Genomic DNA, 14,100 nt, shown 5'->3' with positions numbered 1-14,100 from the left:
CAGATCACTTTTTGCAGATTGTATTGTGGTAGGTATTTAGGGATCTACAGTTATCAGTTTTGCCTGATATTTCATAATTATTCATATCCAGAAGTGCTATCAGCCATTACAGAACATTAGCAGTGTCAGTATAAGCTTTCTTCACCTTCTTCAGTCTGGGTTTTATTTGAAAAGCAGACATGCAGTCCCCAGTGAGAATTAAAGTAGAAGCATTAGCTTGCAAAATATATGCCAATGAGCTAATGATTCTGACACTTCCACAATACAAGCTTTACATGAAGGCATGCAGACAGCAAAGTCTGTTTTTCTATCTCATATTTTTTTTAATGGCTAAATGTTTGTAGGAAACAAAATGGATTTATTTTGCTCAATCCAGGGTATAATATCAGGACTTATCCGGTTCCGGGCCCCAGGGCTTCAGACAACTAACAAAACACATCTTACTTCTGCTCTGCTAGTTCTCTGTTATGCTTTTCACATGCAGGGAGAAAGAGTAAAAGCATAACCCAACTGAATAAAGCAGCATGGCCTGCTATTCTTTGCTTATGAAGCATCACATGATAGGCACCAATTTAAGAAGAACCCCCACCTGTGGTATGTATGTATGTCACAATCAAGCAATTTCATATACTATAGATGGATGTTTATGTCCCTCTCTGGTGATTGGTAGAACACAAGAGTATGTTAGAAATTGTAGAGTTGCATCAAAGTATGTTTTCATTAATTTTTTTAAATAGTCCTATGATTTTATGCCACATTTTTTTTAAAAAGGATACTGCAACCGATGTGTTTTTTGTTTTGTTTTTTCAGGGACTGTAGCCTTTAAAATATGTTGCTTTGATATATGGAAAAACTATATTAAGGTTCTTACTATAGAATTAAAGCAACAGTTTGTCTTTTGTCTATACAGTCACTGTTTGTCTATACAGTCACTGTTTATATATGTATTGGGATAGGGCTGCCTGCCATGACAATGTAAAAAAAAAAAAAAAAAAATCCCCTTTCTAATAAAAATAAGATGTTCTTTAAACAAGAAGTTAAAGGAAATCTATTCCCCTCTCCCTTGACCTTTCAGACTGTGATGAGCATTAGACCGATATTGCCAATTATACAACAATCATGTCGGATAGATTATGAGCACTATATTACAGTTGGGATTTCAAATAGAAGCTTTTGACCATAAGAGTTAGAACGAAGTATTGATTACAATGCATTTTTGTTACTTTTTCTACAGTAACTGCCTGGAACAAACATCTGGCATTCAAAACATTCCAGATATAAGAATGTTCCCGTGACTATAAATATTTTTTTAGATATCTTGTACCCACTGCATCTAGCCTATCGTTGCTGTAAAGAGATAGAAAGCTGATCTGATGAGAGTAGTGCATGTGTAATATTGTTGAGCAATCCTTCTGATACTTGGACAAATCACTTCACCTCTCTTTGCCTTCATTGTTTGCATACTCTGTTTCGATTGTAGGGTGTTTGGGGCAGGAACTTTCTCTGGGTATGTACAGTGCCTAGCATAACTGGGCCTCATTCTCAATGGGGACCTCTAAGCAATAATGTAATATAAATCATAATTGTTTGCTTGTGTTACAAGAGCCAATACAATCAAGAAATCCACTTAAAATGCCAACTTTTGCAGAATCTATAATAATATTGGCATTCTTTTGCATCTTGTAAGTAGCTGACTGGATGTAGTATAAACATTACTATTATTTGAACATAAACCAAGTAATTACACGGTCCTCAGTTTTCAAAAGTAACTAGCAATTTTGCATGCCCAATTTGCGACACTTTAAATAGGCCTGATTTTCAGATGCTTAGACATTTCTAAAAATCTAGTGCCTTTAAAGGTGTCTCAGGTTAGTACCCAAAATCATTAATCACTTTGAAAATTGAAATTAACATCCCTAGTTGAGTTAGTTTCCTTTGTGTATTGAATTTTCCACACCAGTTGTTGTGTTTTCATTATAGCCTTGGAGGGAAGGCATTGATATTCAATGGAATCTTTATTGTACAGAAACTTTATTTTTAAAGTGTATCCCCATTTGCTGCAGAAGAAAAACCTGTGGCACCCTTCTACATTTGAAGAGCTACTTAACTGTAAGATGAAATGGTTCTGAAGTGCGTTTAAGGGCATTTACTTTAGACACTTTGTTTCTCTTTATTTTTATTCTTTTTATTGGGATTGACTAATGTTATTCATTAAACTAACAATTTCTCCCCTGCCTGTTCTTAAGTGTGACTTGTGACCTTGCAATCTGTGTATTTTGTCATCGCAATGTGTTACCATGGAACTGATTTTGATGTCATGAATGAGGGCATTGTGAATTTCCACATTCCCAAGCATATTTGAGACATAGGTTTGGAAACAAAAATGACTTCACCAGTTAAATATTGTTAGATCCTATAGTATATCAAAGGTAAGAACACTTGTGCACTATATTCCTTTCCATAGAAGAATCTAAGGTTAGGAATTTCAAAGCAGGTATATACAAGAGTGACAGTACAAATGTCATTTCACAAGATTAAATATTTTGTGAGAGCATTGAACTCTAACCCCTCTGTCACTGTAGGAAAAAAAATCTTTCATACTGTTCTGGCAGATTATTTAATATACATCATATATAAAGAGGGAGAAAAAATATATATAACAGCACTTGGCCCCCATTTGAATTTAACTCCTTGGCAACAATAGCTGCAGCAATGCAGCATCAGGAAGCCAGACAGTTAAAGTAGTTTTCTGCTGAGATTGCAAACAGGCAGAGGGAGGGAAATGTAGCATTGCTAATATTGAAGTTGGGAGTTATATCTGAGCATTTATGGCAAAACAAAGGCTTACACATGCATAAAAGAGAAATGCATTTTCATTGTGTGGCAGAGCCTGTGCATTGTAGCATTAGTACAAAAAGAGAACGAGTTCCTGTGGTGACCTGCATATCAGCTTTCGGTGAACAGGAGGTTAAGAGAGTACAGTAGACCCCTCAATACAGGCTGTTTCACAGAGTGTCATATTCATCACAATAAAATGGTTGAGAGAACTTAAAAAGCCTGAAAAGCCCTAAAATAAGTAAAATACTGCATTGAGTGAAAAGTGCTAGACTGACATGGACATTCAATATATTTCATTTTTATTTGTTATGCTACCAATTTTTATTTGCTTAGATCCGTATTAAAAGATTGAAACTTCACACCTACCTTGTATTTAATGCTCTGGCTCAACACCACTTAACCCCTGGGCACTGGCCAAATATGTCCTCATTAAGTGGAACTTATGCTAATACCATTTTGATTAAGCAGCAGTCATTGATATTCATTCTCATTTGGCTAAATCAGTTCCCTGGAAGACATCCCATTAAGGGTTTTCCTGATTAAGTGGAATATATAAAGTATAAATTCACTGAGACTGATAACAGATTATGATAATTATACCTTACGTTTATTATAGCAATTTTTATCCCAAAGACTCCCAAAGTGCTTTGCAGCAACGCGCATAAAAGAATCACTTCACTTTCCACTGAAATATGACCTCTGGGATAGAAATGTAGTAACCAATCTACATCGGCAATGGTACTGAAGTGTTTTTAGGAGTGATTGTGTAGAATAATTTCTGTATCCTAATTCCATGATCAATTTCTTTAGGGAGGCAGAATGCAGTTAGGTGATGTGAAATCTGGACTGGAAAGAAACATCAGTGGGAGTTCTGCCTAGACTAGGACTGCACAATCAGGCCCAGAGTGAACGGTTAAAAGTTGTATTTTTTGAGGTTGCTAGCATGTATCTGGATGGAGAGAACCAGCAGTCTGATGGTGAATTATGTTAGCAGTTTGTTTGATTACATTAACATGATCGATTCCTGTCATAGTTTGTTGCAACATATGTCATGATGATTTGCCATTTGTTTTCTATGAAGTACTCTAGTTGACACATTAGAGAGCACCCATTATACAAGGATGACCAAACTTTATTGCACAGTTATCAGGAGACAATTACTGATAATGGGTAATTACCTTGTAATTAGTGCCATTACATTTGGGGTAGGGTACTTTTGTTTAAGCATTTTTTAAGGTGCAGGCTGAAAGTACTGATTTCAGTGGGAGTTAGGTGCCTAACCTGCTTACGTGCTTTTGAAAATCCCACAAGGTGCTTATCTACATATTTAGGTACCTGAAATTTTTGAAAATCAGCCTGAAGTCCTTCTGGTAAATCTCTATCGAACCTCCAGATAGGTACAGAATAGACCTGGCCCCGGACCTGAGCTAAAAGGACCTCTCTTAGGAGTGGAATGTTTCCTTGGCTGGTTCAATCCTTGGCCTTGCTAGTGAGACTACTAACAAGAGTGACGAGGTGGGTGAGATAATATCTTCTATTTGACCAACTTCTGTGGGTGAGAGAGACAAGCTTAGGAGCCACACAGAGCTCTTCTTCAGGCTCTAAAGCTTGTGTCTCTCACCAACAGAAAGTTGGTCCAATAAAAGTTATTCCCTCACCGACTTTGTGTCTCTAATATCCTGGGACTGACATGGCTACAACTACACTGCATACCAACAAGAGTGTCAGTTAGTACTAACTTTTATCTGGACATACGGAAATTTATTGAAGACTGCCAACTTTTTTCACTTAGGCTACAAAACAGCTTTGTAGGTGGTAACAGCTTTTGGTTCTCACCAGCAAAGACTAGATTCCAAATGGTGATCTCGAGGTCCAAGGCTTTCTCTCTCATTACTAGCTGCCTGGTCCATCCAGTCCCCCATCTTATGTTGTTACCACCAAATAGTCTACATTACTGAAAGGTAATGACTCTGCTGCTATAAAATGAAACATCTATAAATATGTTCTTCATCTTTTGAGTTTTTCAGAAGCTGTTCTACTTCAAAGGAGAAGATGAACAAGAGACAGAAGAGGATATTTCTAATGGTCAAAACCAACTTCAAACCAAAAGGCTGCTTTGGAGGTATGCTATATAGCTATAATGTCAGTGTGGATCCCTCCAGTTGTAGATAAACAGCCATCACCATTCTGAAGAGAAACTACATTCTGTATAATGCTGATGAAACCTAATAGGTAAAACTGTTTCACTGTGACACACAAGAGCTTGGTGTAAACACTGTTCAGTTTTATGAAATGACTGTTTCAGACTGTTTGTGTGCCTATGCCCAGAATGCATTTCCAGTTACATGACAGCAAAGTGGAGGGTAAGAGACAAACTGAAAGACTTGAGAGTACTGCTGTAGGCACAGAGGCTTTTTTCCTATTCTGCAATTCGAAGGAAGGTGGAGAAAGCTACATGAGTTGAATTAAGTATTCTGTGTACGGAATATGACAATCTATAGAAAAATTACTTGAATAGTGATCAGGTTTAGAGGACAATGCCATAAGGATAGCAGAACTCTTTGACAATATAAGTTTCCTGTTGTATTGTTTGTTTAAGGGTTTGGCTCTGTAAGGTGTTAAACACTTTGGCCCCAGTGCAGCAAAGGACTTAAGCATATTCTTAATTTTAAGCACCTGAGTAGTTCTACTGAAGTTCTATAAAGCTCCTTAGGGTGATTTTTTTTAAATGATGCTCCTCCCCTCATTATTATGCCATAGGAGAAATATATATATATATAGTATATTTGCAAATACTGCAAAACTAACAAATAATTGCCAGGATTTGTTTGAATGAGACCATGAATTCACATTGGCTATGCCTGTGAACCCTGGTGTTTGCTTTTCAAGAACTACTACCAGTACAAATGTGGCTTCTATTAATTTGGTTCCAAGAATTTTTGTGGAAAGTGAAAATGTTGGGAATACTTGTGTCAATATGCATTGGCAGGTGAATGTATGTACATTTGGACAGTGGCTAATGGAAGGGGAAGCTAGAGAGAGAAATGAAGCTCTTCCTCCACTGCTAAAAGCATTGGGAGAGCTCCTCCTGCTTTCCCTGGCTTGTGGGAGAAGCGCTCTTCTCCTTCACAATTTCTTAGCTGGTGTAGTGGAAACCCTGTTTCAGTCAGCTACAACCGTTGCATGAGTATTTGTGTGAGAAGTGTTAGTATGGCCATCCTGTTAGCTCTGTGTCGGTTTGGGAGTCACCTCTTATGTAAGTTAGGTGACCAATCACAGCATATGAATAACAAATAAGAAACTGTCACAGCCAATAGGGTTGCGGCTCACGGGTTGGAAGAGATTTGCATAAACTAGTTCCTGAAAATGTTTGACCAACAAACAAAAGTTAGTCTGCTTGTGGATGGTTTGCAAAGAGAAAGAGGCACAAATCCATGCATTAAACGGTTCTCAAAAGTCAGTCAACTTCAACAAGCACAACATTGGGTAGGAATTAAAATGTGCTAACTAAGGACCTGATCCTGAAGTCACTGGGGCCGTGTGTTGGCATAGCAGTCAGCCCATGTGCAAGGAATTTCAGGATCAGAGCTTAAATCATAATCCCAATTCTTCAAGATTTGTAGAAATTCATTGGGGTGGGAGAGATTAATTTTATGTCATGTATTAATTTGAATGAGAATATTCATTGTACAATTTTAATTATTTTGTAAAACTCTACTAAAGTAAATCTGACTAGGTTAGCACCCATAATAGAACAGGCAGGCAAATTCAAGTGAACAAATTTATGTTAACAGACACCAATGTTCATAATGGTTAATGGCAGTGAACAGATATGTAGACCGCTCCAGGTAAGGCCATTTAAATAGAATGATTGTCCCTTCTATCCAATGTTTAGAGTAATTGAAAGGCATTGCATTAAATTTGTTCTCTGGCAGTCATCCTAGATAAACTGGCATGGTTGGTTAGTTCTGGACTCTACGTTATGTACATTAAAATAGCTTGGAAAATTAACCCTTTATTCTTGCCCTGAGTGTGCAAACACAATCCCTTCCATCTGAGTTTTTAGCTGTATAGTGGAGCATGCTGGTAGTTAGGACTTTCCCCTCTACGATTCCTCCTTCTCAATAGTGACAACTTTGTTTACCTAGAGGCAGCCTTCCAAGAGAACAAATTCCATTCTGTTTAAGGCAGTAGATGGATTTCCCTTGTACTGATTTCCTGGAACCTTCTATTACCTATGAAGTATTTGCTTTGTTAGCTAACTTTATGAGTTTGGTACCAGAGTGATTCTGAAATCTTTGTTGAAGATGTGTAACAACATGCTCCCACTACAACACATTCGCATTTTAACTCTGCATTTATTTGTCCCGGACCTTGCAAATAAAGAAGTTTCTGCCAAGTTTGGGCAAACGTTTTAAAAAGAAATATGAACCAACTCTCTCCAAGTTAGCAGAGCCTAATATGGTAGAGCTCATCTCTGCCACCAGTATTCCATCCCTGGTCAGCACGTGTTCTCATGGGTCAGAGCCACAACATGCAGATGTTGCCACATCAATGTCCTGCTCAGATTTTACTGAACTTTCCATCTAAATCTTAGAATCTGAATCAGAATCCAAACTTCTTGTCACCAGTTCTCTCTGGGGATGCAGAAATTGTTTTAGGCCTGGTAAAAGGGGGTGGGGGGAAAAGCAAAGCTATTTTCAGTTACTGTCTTACTGTGCCTACTGATATAGGGAAAGATGTGTATCAGCACATTAGTTTTATAGTGACTGTGATGGGCCCTGGCTTTGCAAACTCTGAAAAGCCCACACTGACACACTTTTTATGAAGCTTGATTTTTCATACACTCCCTCCCTACCTTCCACAAAAAGAAACCAGCCCTCGGAAATTTCAAATACTATATGTCATCTCTGGATAGAATTTTTCAGGGAAGTTTGGGCGGGGGGAGTAGTTTTAAACTTATCAAAGATGATTTTCAAAAAGGGAGCTCAAAGTTTGGCTGATAACTCTATATTAAAACACCTGCCTGAATTTCCAAAGTCCTGAGCATTCACTAGCTCCTGTTCATTTTTTAGTTTCGTTTCCTATTCTGAAAATTTTAGATACTTTATTTTTTAATCCCAGTTGACTTTTTGAAAATATTCTTAAAGTGTTTTTGGCTCATCACATATCCAAAATGGAGTAGACTACAAGCTCCACTTTTTGGTTGTTTGGTTGCCCCTGCTCAGGAGAATAATCTTTTAACGTAGTCGTGGCTGGCTGGTTGGTTGGATTCTTTTGGTTTTTGTTTTGTTGCTTTTTATGTGGGGAGAATAAACACAAAAGTACACAATCTAAAGAGCATATGATAGAACATACAGTGAAGTAGGGAGGGAATAGATTAAATGTAGATTCAGCAGGGCAGATATATAAAGAGGAGGCACAGAAATGCTCCACTTCTCCATCTCTCCCTGTTGACCTCTGATTCCACCCAGCCCAGCCTGGAAACAGGGTTAGGAAGATTTGTGGCCTGGAACGAAGCAGCAAAGCAAAACTGGGAAACTGATCATCTTGCTTGTTCTTTTGCCATTTGGGGCTTTTATTTGGACTGGCTTGGTCTTGACTCTACATAGGGGCTGTGGGGCCAAGTTGGAGAAACGTTCTTTAAATGTCTTATTTTGTTTCTTTTTGTTTTCCTCCCTCCATCCCCCATTAGTGGTGCGTTTGACTTCACTTGTACAGGGTGGTTTTCATGTTGATTAATTTTTGGATAAAAGTTGATAAATCTAAACTGCTGCTGACTGCAGGCTGAGCTGCTAAGTCAGGTGCAGAGGTAGGAGGAGACAGTGAAAAGCACAGAAGGACATGAGTTCAGGAAGGAGTGTGGAGAGGGATCGGGAGGGACTGAGATATATGGTAGGGATACAGAAGACTAGAGGAAGATAGGAGGAGGATATAGGAAGTCATAGTCAGGAAAACAGAAAGGACAGGGTCTATTATCAAGATGAAACATTAAGGGCTGGATTTTCCTGTCCACTCCACTTACGTTGCACTGCACCAGTGCCATGATAGAGAAGGCCCCAGCTGCTCAACTTCTGCTGCAACTAACCAGCGCAAGAACAGGAAGCTCTTTGTGTGTCTCCAGCGGTCTTGGCCATCAAGATTTCATTCTAATCTCCAGACTCTGGTGCAGTATGAAAGTGGTGTGAATGTGGAATAAATAAGGTTTATTATCTGCCTGATCCCCAATCCCGTAGGGATGCCCCTGCTGCGGGTCTCAACACTACTAGACCCCACTGAAAAACTCTTTCACTTGAAGTGTTATGTATGTGAATACATTAGTATTGGGTATGTTACTTGGCAGTAGCACATATACAGGTCCCAGAGTTTTTGAGATTGCATTCTGAGCAGATTCAGCACAGATATTACTTCTCCTCTTAGGCACAATATTTTCAGTTATTTCCAGTTTATTTCTTATTTAAGCTTCATGTAAGCTCACAAAAGTGTGTTTAAAAAAACTTTTCCTTTCTGTGTGAGTGTGTAAGCTTTATCTTTTGTGCTCTGATTCTCTGTTGACATTAGTGTTGGAGATCTGATGTTCATCGCTATTTTATATAGGTCTTTTACAGAAGGGCTGATGCAGTGGAGAAATTATGATAAATATACCTGGCCCTTTTTTTTAAACTGTAGTTTGAGATTTTCAAAACAGAATAGACTATTTAGAGTGAAATTTTCAAAAATGAAAGTCAGTGGGACCTAAGTCACTTTTGAATATGGTATTTAGGCTCCTAAGTCACTTAGGCACTTTTGAAATTTTTACCTTTAGACTCTCAACTATCAATGATTTGAATGGAAGTTGTGTTAAATCCCTTGGTCATCTTTTAAAAATCTTGAGCTGAAAGTCTGAACCAACCTAGTAAATCTCATGGTAACTCATTGTGTTTACTCGGCAGACATCCATCTTTGAATGTTAAGATCATTTCCTTTCTGGCTGAACTGGGGTTGATGGCAAGCACCTCACTATTTTGTAGAGACCCCTGCTAATAGTGCCTGCAGGCTCCTTTTTTGTTTTTCTCAGGTGGGAGCATGGATGTTATAACATAGGGGTCTAAGTACAAAGGAGAAGAAATGGCTAAAAAGAGAAGAAGCTGCAAAAAAAGCAGCTGGAGAAAAGTGAGTCTTCTAGTCTTGGCCCATGTAAACGCCCATGTAAACAAGTTTCGTTAAAATGAGAACTAACCAGAACCAAATCTTTTTTGAAGCAAAGGAAAGACCCAGTTTGGCAACCATTGCCTCCTACCATCATTGTGATACTCTGATTCAATCTTTTGCTCTTGGCCTCTTGCCAGTAAGCAAAAGCTTACATGTACAAAATTGCAGCCACAGTTTTTAAAGGGCAGGTGGAGGTCCTTGGAAAAAGGCTCTCTTTGGGCTAGTTTTTCAAAAATGTGACTTCCATTTGTGTACATTTTGTGAGCGCTCTGACCTGCACATAGAGGAGATGAATTCTAACACTTCTGTGTCTGACTTGTGTTTTGCATATGAGAATTCCGTCACTTGCAGACTCAAGTAATAACGTATAGAAATTGTCCATGCACAAATAGAGGCCATGTGGAGACACTTGTGAACAGTTGGCTCTTTATGTCTTGTATATGGTTCAGGTAATTTTTACCAAAAGGGCATTTGGAGAACGGAAGCAGCTTTTTAATCATTCTATTCCATGTCTGCAAAAGTACCAAGAGTTAGGATGGATACTGCAAATTAAGGGTTAACTTTGTTACAGATGCAGGGAGTGGAGTGGGAGGACTGGAGACCTCAAAATTTAATAAATGAATACCTAAAGATTAAAAATAGTGATTTAAAAAGAAAATGTTCTGTTTAAATGTTAAATGTTTTTAAAATCTGTAACTAAGCTATAATTATCCAGCTCCACTAGGGTATTCGGTGTATGAGTCATTGCTGCTTCTTTCAGATCATTCTGATTGAAGGTTGGCTCAAATCTCTGAGATACCTCTAAAATGGTCATGCTCCTCGATAAGCCAATGGGAGCCCAGTGTGTGCATCTGCAGGCAGAAGTTAACCCAGGCCTTATGGTATGAGTAAAGTGCTTGGGAACCAAGAACTCCTGTGCTATAATCTGAATCCTAACTCCTCGTGCTTCAGCTTTTCCATTTCTAACGTTGGGAATAATAACTACCCCACAGGCATGTTGAGCACAGAATAAGTAAATGATGCAATATGTTGTGGAGATGAAAATTAGAATATGACTAGGTACTGTGCTGACTCTAGCATAATCATTATGGGAAGCATAAAGATGTGCGGATGGAAGCAATTATTAGCGAATCTAGTGTACTGCAGGTGGCAGTTGCTGTAAAGAGCCCTTCAGTCAGAATAAGATAATCTTATTCAGTGGTTTGTAGTAGGAATACAGTGTATTATTGCTACTTAGGAGAGGCTCTGTTTGACTAAGCAAATACCATTAGAACCAACTATTTATAACTGAACACACTTGAATAAGAAACATGTGGGGAATAAAACTCTTGTTAGTTTATTTGTCCTAACTTAGCTGAAATGTAGCCCTGTAATTATGTACTGGATGTCAGGGACAGAGAAACTGGTGACCGCAAACACACTTCCTCATTCCTTCTCCTTCCTTCAGGAGTGGTTCGGATCAGGTATTCAGCTGAAACTGCCAAAATGCATATTTTCTTACCAGTTCACAGGGAGCCATCTCCAAATATTTTTCACTTGGGTTCACGCTTCTTTTTCTTTTAGGAGCCTAGAAAAATCCTTTTATTAACCCATGTACCCAGTTAATCACTCCTCCCACCCCCACCCACAAGGAGAAAAATAAAACCACTAAAAAACTACTCTGTTACTGCACAAGAAAGTAACTCCCCATCCCTGGTCAAGAACAAGAGAGATTCTAGATCACATAATATTAACACAAAACATCATTTCTGTGATATTTACATTAACCTACTGTTTGACTGTCCATAAGAGTATCTGATACCAGATGCACCGTTGTGCCAGAAATGTTGGAACAAAATGTGGGTAGACAAACCTGTCGTGCTGCATTGCTTCTGGCCTATTAAAAAAAATCATTTATTGCACTCTGTTAGTACATTTACAGCAATGAAGTACATTATATATAGCTAGTGATTATTGTCTGACTGTGAAAGTGTCTGTTGAAAAGTTTATAATGGGCACAAAGAGAGTTCACGCTATCGCACAGCATTGTTATGGGCCAATGGGACATGGTATATAGTTGATATTTGATTTTAGAAATCTAAGGAAGATGGGGTTTACTGCACAGGACAATAAATTTACAGCAGGTCTTTTGGCATCATGCTTTTCAATAACCACAGTAAGTGGGTCTGAGCTTTGAATTCTAGTCCTAGCTCTCACACTGACTCCTGCTTGGGTCCTAAGCAAGTCACTTTAGCACTAAATTATGCATCCTCCTCCTCTGCAAGTAAACTGGATGGAGGGAGAGGGTTCAGAGAGCCATTTTTTATCTTCAGTTTCCTCACCTGTTAAATGGGAATAATGATATTGGCCTCCTTTGTAAAATGCTGTGGGCTCTACAGATGAAAGGCACTATGTAAGCGTTAGGTACTGTTATAGCACTCCTGCCCAGGGGCAGGCATAATTTGGTTCCTAGCAGTTGGAATGAAAAGCAGTAAGGGATGACCTAATAGGAAAGTCCCATAGGATTTAAAAGGGACACACCAATAGGGTTCTTCAGAAATTACAGTGCTATGGAAATTCCTCTGAATATCTGTAGAATGGAGAATAATCTCCTTTATGAATAATCCCCTCTATTCGACATTGGTGAGGCCTCATCTGGAGTACTGTGTCCAGTTTTGGACCCCACACTACAAGAAGGATGTGGAAAAATTGGAAAATGTCCAGCGGAGGGCTACAAAAATGATTAGGGGACTGGAACACATGACTTATGAGGAGAGGCTGAGGGAACTGGGATTGTTTAGTCTGCGGAAGAGAAGAATGAGGGGGGATTTGATAGCTGCTTTCAACTACCTGAAAGGGGGTTCTAAAGAGGATGGATCTAGACTGTTCTCAGTGGTAGAAGAGGACCGGACAAGGAGTAATGGTCTCAAGTTGCAGTGGTGGAGGTTTAAGTTGGATATTAGGAAAATCTTTTTCACTAGGAGGGTGGTGAAGCACTGGAATGGGTTACCTAGGGAGGTGGTGGAATCTCCTTCCTTAGATATTTTTAAGGTCAGGTTTGACAAAGCCCTGGCTGGGATGATTTAGTTGGGGATTGGTCCTGCTTTGAGCAAGGGGTTGGATGAGATGACCTCCTGAGGTCCCTTCCAACCCTGATATTCTATGATTCTGTGATTGTCGCATCATCCCATGGAAGTCTGTAGTGGGGATATAACTGTCATTTCCAAGGTTCCCTTTTTCACAATGTAAGAGCCACAACAAGGCCCTTAAACCCTCTCTGTGACAATCGAATATCATTAATGTCAACATTCTGGTGTAAAAATAATTCATTAAGAAACTAGTCTAAGTCTTAATAACATTCCATCATTTTAACATGTTTGGGTTATAGGCCAACCTAAAATCCAATGGCAGGCTACAGCCCATGCAGGTTACTGGATGTAGCTGATGTCTGGGTCTTTAACAGTAGGGATTTTAACAATCTGGTTTCAGAGTAACAGGCATGTTAGTCTGTATTCGCAAAAAGAAAAGGAGTACTTGTGGCACCTTAGAGACTAACCAATTTATTTGAGCATGAGCTTTCGTGAGCTACAGCTCACTTCATCGGATGCATACCGTGGAAATTGCAGCAGACTTTATATACACACAGAGATCATGAAACAATACCTCCTCCCACCCCACTCTCCTGCTGGTAATAGCTTATCTAAAGTGATCATCAAGTTGGGCCATTTCCAGCACAAATCCAGGTTTTCTCACCCTCCACGCCCCCCCCCCCACACACAAATTCACTCTCCTGCTGGTGATAGCCCATCCAAAGTGACAACTCTCTACACAATGTGCATGATAATCAAGGTGGGCCATTTCCTGCACAAATCCATCCACAAATGGCAAGACAAGAGTAGGGCTGTAAAAGGAAATCACTTAACCAGAACTGTACTGGCACAAGCTGCATCCATCCCTGACCATAACTTAGATTGTAAGCTCTTTGGGTCATGCCTGTCTTTTTGTACTATATTTGTACAGCACCTAACACAATGGGCTCCTGGTCCATGACTCTGGCTTCTAGGTGCTACAACAATACAAGTAATAAATAAC

The 14,100-nt window shown here is 39.1% G+C and overlaps 1 protein-coding gene across 1 annotated transcript in view; it reads left to right on the top strand.

Annotated features, from left to right (window-relative positions):
• Window positions 1-14,100, top strand: part of ATXN10 (ataxin 10) — a 338,101-nt gene that overhangs the window by 276,218 nt on the left and 47,783 nt on the right. Inside the window, exon 11 of the transcript XR_012155466.1 lies at window positions 4,866-4,960. The gene's annotated coding sequence lies outside the window, so the exon portion shown is untranslated. The remainder of the gene's footprint in view (window positions 1-4,865; window positions 4,961-14,100) is intronic.

The sequence above is a fragment of the Lepidochelys kempii genome, chromosome 1, assembly GCF_965140265.1.
Source record: "Lepidochelys kempii isolate rLepKem1 chromosome 1, rLepKem1.hap2, whole genome shotgun sequence".
In the NCBI taxonomy this organism is placed as follows: Eukaryota; Metazoa; Chordata; order Testudines; family Cheloniidae; genus Lepidochelys; species Lepidochelys kempii.
Note: the sequence above shows the minus strand (reverse complement) of the source record. Positions and strands in the feature narration are given on the sequence as shown.